Raw genomic sequence first — 12,158 nt, forward strand, 5'->3', positions numbered from 1 at the left:
CCTGCTTCTTCTCCGAGCGTACAATGTTTATATATGTAGCCAACTGAAAGCTAAAAGTAAATTCTGCTAGTCCCATGACGAGCATCGAAGATATATGAAAAAGAAGAGGGCCTAACACAGATCCTTGATGAACACCATGAATTACCATTACAGAAAAAACATGCAGTAACTAACCATAGACTCCTGTATTATCAAAACTCAGATTAAGCACTTGACTCAGGGGTCAAGGTTTGGCTGCTTAGCGTGGTCTAGTTTGCCACTGCTGGTAAGTGCCATAACTTCACCATTTTAGGAGAAAAACATCTTTCTTCATTGATACACAATCAAAAGTATCCATTGTTGCCACAGGTTTGCTGCGGGTTCACCATTAAAGTAGAAGAGCTGCAAACTGTTTGCTGCAAATCTACCACATATTAACGGTCACTTTGTCGCAAATAAACAATTCCCTGAAGGCACATGGAGTCTGGAAAGTTTTTGGTTTACAATGGGAAAACTTCAACCCTAGTAAAAAAGGAATTTTTATGTTCTTTTATGTGCATTCCATGGCTGTTTGGACTAAACTTGAAACTGATTTGTGAACCACTTTTAGTTTCATGAAAATACCTATTGGTGGTCAGGCATAATTATGTATTACAGTGACTCTGAATTAGTTCCTCTGTATTAATGCAGTGTAAAGTATAACTTATTTGACCATGTGTTGCCTAGCTGTCTTTCTCTTTCTCTCTCTCCTCACTTGACCTACTTATCTTCTACTTTTGCCAATGTAAGATTTCACAATCAAGGAACAACACAGCAGAGTCCTCAACCATTCCCAGTCATAAGCTCTTCAATACTCACGGTTAAATGCTTCTTTTAAAGCAACACAATGGAACACGTGTATTTTTCTCCCCAGGGACTTGCTAAACAGTGTGCTTGCATTCTTAGTTGGGACTACATTTATCCATGTGTTACAGATAGACAGGAAAATGAGAGGGGGACATTTCTATGCTCTTCGCTGCAGCTGTAGCCAGCTTGTTTAGTTTGGGAAAATGCCCATGCTTTCCTTTCAATAAAAATGCAAATGGTGAGATGGTGAGACCTGATTTTTTTGTTTTCCTCATTGTAACATCATCAGACTGTTTTTTTACTTTGTGGAAAAAGTGAGCTGGTCACATTCAGTAGGAGTTAAAGTAGTTAAAGTGCCATGCACATTCAGAACTTATACACAACACAAGCACACACAAAAAAGTGAGACTCTCTTAAGGAATCTTTCAAGTGATTTTGATGTCCATTTTTAACAAAGCCTAATCAGGATAATATTAAACAATTGAATAATATTGAATAATATCTAAAGACTTAATTTGAGGGTTTTCAGAAATGTCTAAAAAAGTTTGTGATGTCACAATTTCAGCCCAAACTGAAGATTCTGTCATTTACTCACCCCCACGTCATTCCAGACCTGTTTTATTTTCTTCATTCCATGGATTCAACAGATTTCCTCCCACAATCAAAACGTGAAACATATGTTAATGGGATGGTTCACCCAAAAAATTAATGACTGACACTAATGTTGTTCCAAACTAGGGGATGTCAAAACATATCCATATATCAGTAATTGATCGGAACATTATTTTATCAATTGATATTTGAGCCATAAATATTGAAATTTAAATTAGAAACCTACTTTGTGTGCTTTCAATTCACTGCCAGTAACACTCAATTCAGTGTAGACTGACATAATAGATTTTGGAGACCACAAGGGGGTGACATAACATTTACTGAAGCTGGTCACGGCATTAATCATGTTATAATCATTAATCATTATATATATATATATATATATATATATATATATATATATATATATATATATATAAAAAATAAACAAATATTCAGATGATTAAAATGCATTACATTCTTGTGGCAGAAGAGTTCATCATTGATAAGACCATTCAAAAAGTGACTTTAGAATACAATGTATTGTTTACGACCATATTATTGAACATAAGCCAAACATTGGCATACAGTTCACAGCAATCCATTTCACGAGTGAATTTGTCAATCAGTTGGAAATGTATTATGAGGGCTTGTTTAAGGACCCGTCAATGTACACCTGAGTCAGACTTTTTTTTTTTTTTAGAAACAAGCTAGGGGTATACATAGTACACAATACTACAGATATAATTTATAATAATGCCAAGACATTATATTCATTACATAGTGCAATGGTTTTCAATGCTTTGGAGTTGTTGGAGGTACAAAGAGTATTTAAATAATATTTCAAGTCTTTACAAAAAAGAGAAAATAGGGGCTTTATTAGACATAAATTTGCACTTATGTATAAAAAACTTGGCAAGAAAAATAACAGATTAATCAGAAAATATTCACTTTTTAAATTGTCAAAACTGTGGATACCAAATAAAACGTATTTATAAAACAAAGAAAAACTAGTTAAAATAGAGGTAAGTACAAACAAACAAAATTTTCTCCAAAATACTACAGCGTGGACACATTCCCAAAAATAGTGTAACAGTTTAAAGGACACCTCCTTAACCGGTAATTAAATATTTGTGAGCTAAAGACCATATCACCTGCGTCAGACATGCCTGTGTCGCGTCTCGGGTGTGTTGCGTCATAAAAATAAAATGTTTAGGTCACTGTGTCAAGTTAAATATAGTTTAATACTCAATCTTTAAACGCATCTTGAGATCCCTTAGTTCGCATTTGCGCTCCTTCAAGTGTTTTGACCTCAAGAACGTAACGCATGTTTGAGTTGTGTGTCTGCTGAATGTTGTTTTCTTCACTGTATAAACTGTGCGTTGCTCATACAGCTGAAATTTCCCTTACTGCCCTCTGGAGTAAACAGGTGGTACTACAAGCTTGCATTTCTCAGGAATCTTCCTTATTTTGGAATTATGGTAAATCTTTTTTTAACGCGTTATCTTTTGCAAAATTAGTTAAATAGACAGCCCGAATATATATATATATATCCATCTGAAAATCTTCAAATTATAAATTTCAAGCCTAATCCAAACCCGTATGTCTTTCTTTCTTCCATGCAACACAAATGTTAGGCAGAATGTTATAGACTGACATTTTCATTCACCATTCACGTTCACTATACAGTATGGATAAAAAGTGAATGGTTACTGAGACTGTCAGTCCATAACATTCAGCTCAATATTTTCTTTTTTATTCCATGAAGGTCATACAAGTTACAATATGAGGGTGAGTACATTATTTTTGGGTGAAATATCCCTTTAAACTTTGTTTCACGTTTTGATGGTGGAAACTTTTGGTGAATTGTTTTTGTAAAGGTCTTATAATGATAAAGACTTGAATGGTACAGTGTGTTTAAGAGAGGAGATTAGTACACTCATCTACAGTGCATTCAGAATCTATTCAGACCCCTTCATTTTTTTCACATTTTGTTAGGTTGTAGCCTTATGCAAAAATGCTTTAAATTATTTTTTTAGGTGGACTCTAATCAAAATGTAGAAACATCTCAAAGATGATCCAGAGAAATAAGATGCACCTGAGCTAAATTAATAAGTGGGTCTGAATACTTATGTCAGTGTGATTATTTCAGTTTTTTTCTTTTTAATAAATTTGCAAAGTTATCAAAGATCTGATTTTTGCTTTGGCATTATGGGGTATGGAGTGTAGATTGAAATACTAAATAATTCAAAGCATTTTAGCATAAGGCTGCAAAATGTGGAAACAAATTATGTGGTCTGAATACTTTTTGAATGCACTGTATGTAGCTAAAAGCAATCAAATTATCCACAACATTTAATAAGGGAACAAGCGACGGGTAGAGAATATAGAACTTGGCGTAAAGTTGGTGTTATGATGGGTAAAACCTTAACTGATATTATAAGAGAAATATATATATATATATATATATATATATATATATATATATATATATATATATATATAATGAATATGAATAATGAAGTGTGTGACATGGCCCCTTTAAGATCTTGACTTTGTGGTGTAACTCCTGCAACTGGTGAAGGGCACGTTTGTCACACAACACACATATGCACTTATCTTTTTACCACAAGAGGGCGCCTTGGACTAGTCAGAATGTGACATCTTCATGGAAAAGGCACTGATACCAGCGCAAGTCACCAGGCCCACCACAACATTGACTGATATGGTTGGGAAAAAATATCAGTGCATCTAAGATTTCTTGATTCCTTTCCTTACTTTTAGAGAATATGTTTATTATATTTTATATTATATTTGCCTACACATGATTCAAGTAAACCTGATTCAGGCAAACAAATAAATGTACACAATGACAGAACACAAAGAATCTTACCAGATCATACATAAGAAGACAATACACAACACACACACTTATCTCCTGCACCAGACTTCACCATAAAAGATTGAAAACAAACATCTCAAAGGGAATCCCACAGGGACAGAGTATCATTGGGAAACTAAAGTCTGTCTCTCCCTCTCTGTGACTGAACAGAAGGCATGAATGAATGAGTTTGAGAGAGGGGGTGAGAGAAACACAGATTGGTTGGTTGGGGAAAACCTGCTGAAAACCCCAATGCACTATGGGTAGATGCTGTGTGTGATCAATCACCAAAGGGTGTACCATGATCTCAGGTTGCCAGGCAACAAGAAGAAAGGCACTCCAGCAGGGTCACTCCTGATTACGGAGTGTTTCACCACACACACACACACACACACACACACACACACACACACACACACACACACACACACACACACACACACGCACGCACACTTTTAGTCTAAAGTCTGTTGAAACAAGAGTCTAGCAGTACTGGAACAATGATTACAGGACTAATTTTAGACCTTCGTCAATTTATCTCTTTTCTATTCCTCCCTCTATTCCATTTGTCTTTTCCTCCCATATAAAGAGATCTGTTTGTACTGTCCAAAGGAACAGAATTATGCAATATCTGAGTAGGGGAGACCATGGGTAATCATATTTACATTTTCCTTCTTAACTCACAGAGTAGCCTTCTACAAATCTACCTGCCATCGTTTATTAAATGAAACATGTACTATATATGCCAAAAGTAACGGTATTGTTAAAGGAATATTCCGGGTTCAATTCAAGTTCAACTCAATATACAGCATTTGTGGCATAATGCTGATTTACCAAAAAAAAAAAATTATTTCATATAAATATATATATATATATATATATATATATATATATATATATATATATATATATATATATATATATATATATATATTTTTTTATTTTTATTTTTCATATATATAAATATTGACTCATTCCTCCTTTTCTTAATAAATAATTAAATAAAATCGAGGTTCCAGTGAGGCACTTACAATTGAAGATAACAGAGCCAAATTTTGGAGGTTTTAAAGGCATATAATTTAAAATTATTTAAATTACTTCATTTAAAAAGCTTGTAATTTTTACACTCTTTTGTTAAAACTTGTGAATCTGAGCTGTAAAGTTGTTTAAATCATATTTTTTACAGTCGTTTTAAGGTTAACCTTACGTGGTCATGACAACGAAGTTGTAAAATGTGATTTATTTATTTAGGGACAAGTCGAAATAATTTTTTGTGGTAATAAACATAAAGCCACAATTGCGCTTAACTTGTATTGAACCAGGAATTGTGAGACTCCTGACAATTCCATAATAACATTTTTGAACTATCTCCACTCTGTTTGATTTACGATCTAGTTCACCTGTGCATAGTTTTGTCATTGGTATTTATACCTAGTCCTTTCAGTTGTTATTTGCTCAGTCTTCTCTTGAAGTAAGTCTGCCTCAGTTATTTTCCTGTGCTATATACCTGTATGCGCTTATGCTTTTGAACTTTGGAATGTTTCCCTTAATTTTATGTCTCTCCATGTGGACTGTATACCTTTGTTAAAGTTTTGGAATTGCCTTTTCCCCAAAAAACTAAATTGTCTCCAGTAGCTTGGGGGATAAAACTGCAATCCTTTAACGCTGAGAGCTTTGAGCCCGACTTGGGGACCCACTATTACACAAGACTGAGCCAAAGTATGGACCCAGCAGACCCGGATATGCTTGCAACAGCCACCAGAGGACAAATCCTGTCTGAGTTGCAATGCCTCATGGCAGCAGTGACCAGTTAACAATCCATCATGCACCGGCATGATCAAGTCCTGGCTAGACAAGAAGCTGCGGTTGGGAGACATGAGCAACTGCTTGTCCAGATATTTCATACTTTGCAGACTCTTACTGGCCAATCTTCCAACCAGCTACCACCCTCAGCCTTCGGTTCTTAGTCTGCTCCGGTGCTGTCTCAATCTCCACTGACCACTCCAGCCTCACCTCCACCCTCTGCTGGTCCTGAGCCTCGTCTTCCAGCTTCTCAACGCTATGAGGGCAAGGCTGGAGAGGGCCGGGGATTTCTTACTCCGTGCTCCTTGACCTTTTGAGCTGCAGCCTACCACCTTCCCCTCAGACAGATCTAAGATTGCTTACCTTGGTGTTGCTGAGTATTTCATAACCTTCTGTACTTTAGCTGCTGAGAGCAAGTGGAAAATGGAAGCTCTGATCAGAGAAAATAACTTTGCACCAGTCTTCTGCAGTCCATCCTTGTATTTCCTGCAGAATTTCAGTCTGTCCTTGATGTTTTTTCTTGGAGAGAAGTGGCTTCTTTGCTGTCCTTCTTGACACTAGGCCATTGTCCAAACATCTTTGCCTCACTGTGTGTGCAGATGCACTCACACCATCTTGCTACCAATATTGAGCAAGCTCTGCACTGGTGGTGACACGATTCTGTAGCTGACACCTCAGGAGGAGACAGTCCTGGCACTTGCTGGACACTCTGGGACATCCTGAAGCCTTCACTGCAGCTGAACCTCTCTCCTTGAAGTTCTTGATGATCCGGTAAATGGTTCTTTCAGGTGCAATATTCTTTGTAGCAATTTCCTTGCATGCGAGGCCATTTTGATTCTCCGCGATGATGGCTGCATGTCTTTCTTTAGAGTTAACCATTGCGAACAAGAACACAATGATTGGAAGCACTTCTTCCCTCCTTTTATAGCAATCAGTCTGCTTTTATAATCCAAACAAACTGATAGAGTGATTTCACCTGACTAGTACTCATTCACACTTTCCCAGGTGCTGCTGATATGATTGGTGAAATGATGTTAGCTGGTCATTTTGTGCCAGGGCCAAATAAGGTATCACAAAAACATCCCTGATCGAGGGAACGAGACGTTGTGTCGGACAAGTGACATTAGGGGTCTCTCTTGAGCACCGAATATACCTCTGATCTATGAAAAAAGGCCAATGAGGAGTTGGCAGCTAGTATTTGCATACCCCGCCCCCAGACATATGGGTATAAAGGCGAGGAAATACTAGAGTTCATTCAGGATTTTTCTGAGGAGCAGGAAATGGTCTGGCCACTACATTGGCTCGGCTCAGCAATGTGGCCGGGAAGACACAATGTCTCGTTCCCTCCATCAGGAAACCGAGGTTACATCCGTAACCTAGACATTCCCCGTCTGTCGCTCTCTTCAACGTTGTGTCGGAGAAGCGACACTAAGGGTCCAATTTAAATCACGACATGCGCTGAGCCGTGTTCTGCTGACACAGGAGCGGGCAGGTGTTTTACATGCCAAGACGACCAGCTGTATCAGACTGCATGTACCCTTCCCCAATGCCCCCAAAAAGTCGTCGGAGTCCTTCTGGTTACCCTAGACAGGGGAACAAGGTGACGCTTGCCAACCTGGGATCGGGCGAAGCCTGGCTGGGCCTCTTTTCTCTCTATGTTTCTCGCATAGACCAATAGACGGCCGGGGCCCTTACATGGATCAAGGGAAGGGGGTCTTACCCAATTTCCTATTCTTTCAGGGGGAAAAGACCCTGCGGAGACCACGCCTACCCGACGGGGAGGAAAAATCACATGTGTTTTTAGGTGACATGTGGGAGTGGCGCGGTGGTAGATTCAGCCTCAGCGAGGGGGAGTTGCTACAACATGGCGACCGGAGGGCAGCCGGAACTGACAGTGGATTGGGTCAGCAAGTTCCTCCGCTGAACTGTGGACCTATGAGGGCTAGGGAGGAATCAACCAGGGATTTGAGGAGTGGAATCTCCTGGGAAAAAAAGACGCACAATTTTACCTCAACTGAGGGAAAGGGCGCTATATGCAAGTGATTCACCCGGCCAGCCCATCAGCATGTTACCGAGTTCTACTGGCTCGGACCTGAGAAAACACGGGATGAAACTGACTCAACCCTGAGATTGTAATATCTCGTAAAGGTTTTGGGTGTCGCCCAACCCACTGCTCTACAAATGTCTGCCAGGTAGGTACCCCTGGCCAGTGCCCACGAGGACGCAACACTCCTTGTTGAGTGAGCTCGGACCCGCAGGGGGGGAGGGGGCATGGCCTGGGTGTGATAGGCTAATGGAATGGCGTCTACTACCCAGTGGGAAAGCCTCTGTTTGGAGACAGTGTTTCCTTTCCGCTGTCCCCCAAAGCATACAAAGAGCTGCTCAGAACGTCTAAAGCTCTGCGTGCGGTCCAGATAGATACGCAAAGCATGCACCGGACACAGCAACAAAGGGGCTGGGTCTACCTCCTCCCGGGGCAGCGCTTGCAGGTTCACAACTTGGTCTCTAAAGGGCGTGGTAGGAACCTTGGGCACGTAGCCCGGTCGCGGTCTTAGGATCACATGTGTGTCTGCCGGATCGAACTCCAGGCAAGTGTCACTGACAGAGAACGCTTGCAGGTCCCTGACCCTCTTGATGGAAGTGAGCACGATCAGCAGGGCAGTCTTAAGAGAGAGGGCCCTGAGTCCAACTGAATCTAGCGGCTCGAAGGGAGGTCTCTGGAGGCCCTTGAGAACTACCGAGAGGTCCCAGGAGGGGAACAGGCTTGGCCGGGAGGGATTTAACCTCCGGGTGCCTCTTAGGAACCTGAGGATTAAGTAGTGCTTACCAAGGGACTTTCCGTCTACTGTGTCGTGGTGGGCCACGATAGCAGCGACATACACCTTTAGGGTGGAAGGGGACAGCCTCCCCTCCAGCCTCTCTTGCAGGAATAAGAGCACTGACCTAACTGTGCACCTCTGTGGGTCTTTGGCCCTTGAAGAACACCAATCTGCGAACATGCCCCTCTTCAGGGCGTAGAGATACCTGGTGGAAGGGGCTCTGGCTTGGTTGATCGTGTCTACGACAGTAGGTGGTAGACCAGCTAGATCTTCCACGTCCCGTCCAGGGACCAGACGTGGAGTTTCCAAAGGTCTGGATGCGGATGCCAGAGCGTGCCTTGCCCCTGAGAAAGAAGGTGAATTTGCCAGGGAGGGGCTGTCGCTGCTGGTCGCTGCTGGCTCCAAAGGAGGAGGAGACGACGAGTCGTGACATGTGGCGGGAGCATACGCTGCCTTGGCGATTTATGTACGCTACCGCAGTGGTGCTGTCTGACCTGACTAGGACATGTTTGTCTCGAATTAACGGGAGAAACTTCCACAGGGCAAAGAAAACAATCATTAACTCTAGGCAATTGATATGTCAGCGCAGTGGGGCCCCTCTCCAACGGCCCGCTGCTGCGAGGGAAGTGAGAGCCACGCATCCAATCTCCGTGCTATGGGCACCAAGGGGACGAGTATTTTTGACGTACCCGGTGGGGCTTCGCAGCGAGGCAGAGCAAGTAGTACGCCTATCGAGGCTCAGGTGCTGAGAAAGGACTCGAAGCACTTACCTTGCTCTGCACACCCGGCAGGGGGCGGGTTAGTGACTGAGGAGGAGGTCCTGTAGTGGTGTCCTCTGGACAGTCGTGGGGCTGAAGGCGGATCTGGGACCGCGTCCAGCATGCCGGGACTGTTGAGATCTGGTGGCAGAATGCCGTGAGTATGGCATTTGTGGGCCAGATGACACAGAGACAAAGGAAATAGCTCTTTTATTGAGAATTTGGGTACCGCTGCCCCGGTTAAGGGGAGCGGCAAATTAAATAAATTCAATAGAAGATCTTACTATCTCCAGAGCTAACGTCTTGGGCTCTGGGTCGTCCGTCTCAGGAGCGCCTGGGAGCCTTCCGTGTCCTCGAGGGGGTCCATGAGACGGGGGGCATCTGCTTCCTGCGGAGCGCTCGACGCGTGTACTGAGAGCTGGGCCCAGGTTGAGGCAGAGCAGCTTGTTGTTTCTTCGTAGGGGGATGCCCTCAGCGGCAGAATTGCGGCGGGGCAGGATGTGAGAGATCGCCTCCATCTGTTTCTTCACCGCGGAGAACTGCTGGGTAAAGTCCTCGGCGGTGTCGCCGAAGAGGCCGAACTGGGAGACTGGGCCGTCGAGAAAGCGAACCTTGTCGGTCTCACACATCTCGACCAAGTTCAGACACAGATGTCGTTCCTGGGCAGGTGGACTTGCAGGAGGGCCATGGCGTGCAGGGCGGAAGCGGCATGTCCGGTGGTGCTGTAGGCCTTCGCTGTCAGCGAGGATGTTGTCCTACAGGCCTTGGAAGGGAGTACAGGGCGACCCCGAAAAGTGGTAGGGTTTCCAGGGCATAAGTGGAGCGCAACAGCCCTATCCACCGGGGAAATCGCCATGTACCTGTGGGCCGCTCCGCCATGAGCGGCGCCCGGACCCCAGGAACCAGTCATCCAGCCGCGATGGCTGTGGGGAGGACGGAGGGTTCCAGTCCAAGCCCACGCTGGCGGCGGCCCTGGCTAAGTCCTTGATCTTAGTGAAGCAAAAGTGTGTAAGCCCCCTAGAGCAACGTTGACATGTCAAAGGATGTGTAAAAATCTTGGTCCTACAGATATTTGGAGACTTTTGAACCCATCTGGTAGGGATTATATATATTTTTTCATCAGTTCATAAAATTTATTCTAGAATATATATTTTTTTTCTATCTAAATCCCTAATTTCATCTGTTGTTGATTTGCTCAATTGGAAACATCTTAGTTTCAGATCACGCGCTGGTGTGCTTAGAGGTGTTGCAAAATATGGAGAAAAAGAGATCATATAGTTGGTGGTTCAATGTATCCCTTTTGCAAAATCCTGATTTCCAACAAATGTTAAAGGCTGAAATCAATGTCTATATGGAGACCAACTGGTCCTCAATATCCTCTCTGTGAGTGGCTTGGGAGGCACTTAAGGTAGTTCTTAGGGGTCGGATCATACAGTATGCCTCATTAATCAAAACTCCAAAGCACGAGAACTCATGGAAATGGAAGGGAATATTAAAAGTGCCGAGACAACAAGACTAAAGAAAGATGGTCTCAGAGAATTGACACGATTGAAATACAGATATAATACTATTTTGTCATGGAAAGTGGAGTTTTGGTTATTCAAGGCAACTCATTTTTTGAGTCCGGGGACAATCCAGGGAAACATTTGGCTAGATATACAAAACAGAGAGAGTCTTTTTCTACCATTCCCTCATTGAAATCTGCTGGTGGTGAAATTTTTACCTCGGCCATTGATATTAATAATGCTTTTAAAGAATTCTATCTTGATCTTTATAGCTCCAAGTCTTTGTCTACTGATGAGGATATTAGAAACTTTGTGGAACCATAAGAACTTCCTAAATTTACAACTGAGCAAAAAAAGTCAGTGTGTCTGTTTGTAGGCAAGTTCACAGTAAGTTTAATTTGCTTCTTATGCATCTACATCTGAGATGTTGTACGTGAGTAGCGTTCAAATGTTGCACAGTTGTGAAGGCTAAAATTAGCCGCGAGTGGATGTGTGTCAACAGAGCAGCCCCATTCAATAACGCGCTGTGTCAGATTTGGATCGAGCTTAGGACAGTGTAGTCAGGACTGGAACATTCTTCAGTCCAGGTGAAGTTCCTCACAAAATGGAGCACCTGCAATAAAGCCAAAACAAATCAAGCATCAGCAACGATAATTATACATTAAATAGGGTTTTGCGTTTGCAAAGTAAACAATTTAGCAGTAAAGGCTGCAGAGCTAAAATTAGAGTGTACATGTAAGTCTTTGAGAGTGTAAGTACAACGTTATTTGATATGTCGCTGCAACAAATCTGGTGAAACTGATTTGTTGCAGCGACGTACCAGTGGTCTGGGTACTTTTTCACAACATAGCTGTGTTAGGTCGTTGAAACGTACTCACCACATACAAGTAACGTAGTGCAATAACTTTGCCACAACGAATAGGGGAATCACAAAGTTACGTTAGTACAACTTTATTTGCGTGTGGCAGTTGGAGTC

This window comes from Xyrauchen texanus, chromosome 7, assembly GCF_025860055.1.
Source record: "Xyrauchen texanus isolate HMW12.3.18 chromosome 7, RBS_HiC_50CHRs, whole genome shotgun sequence".
In the NCBI taxonomy this organism is placed as follows: Eukaryota; Metazoa; Chordata; class Actinopteri; order Cypriniformes; family Catostomidae; genus Xyrauchen; species Xyrauchen texanus.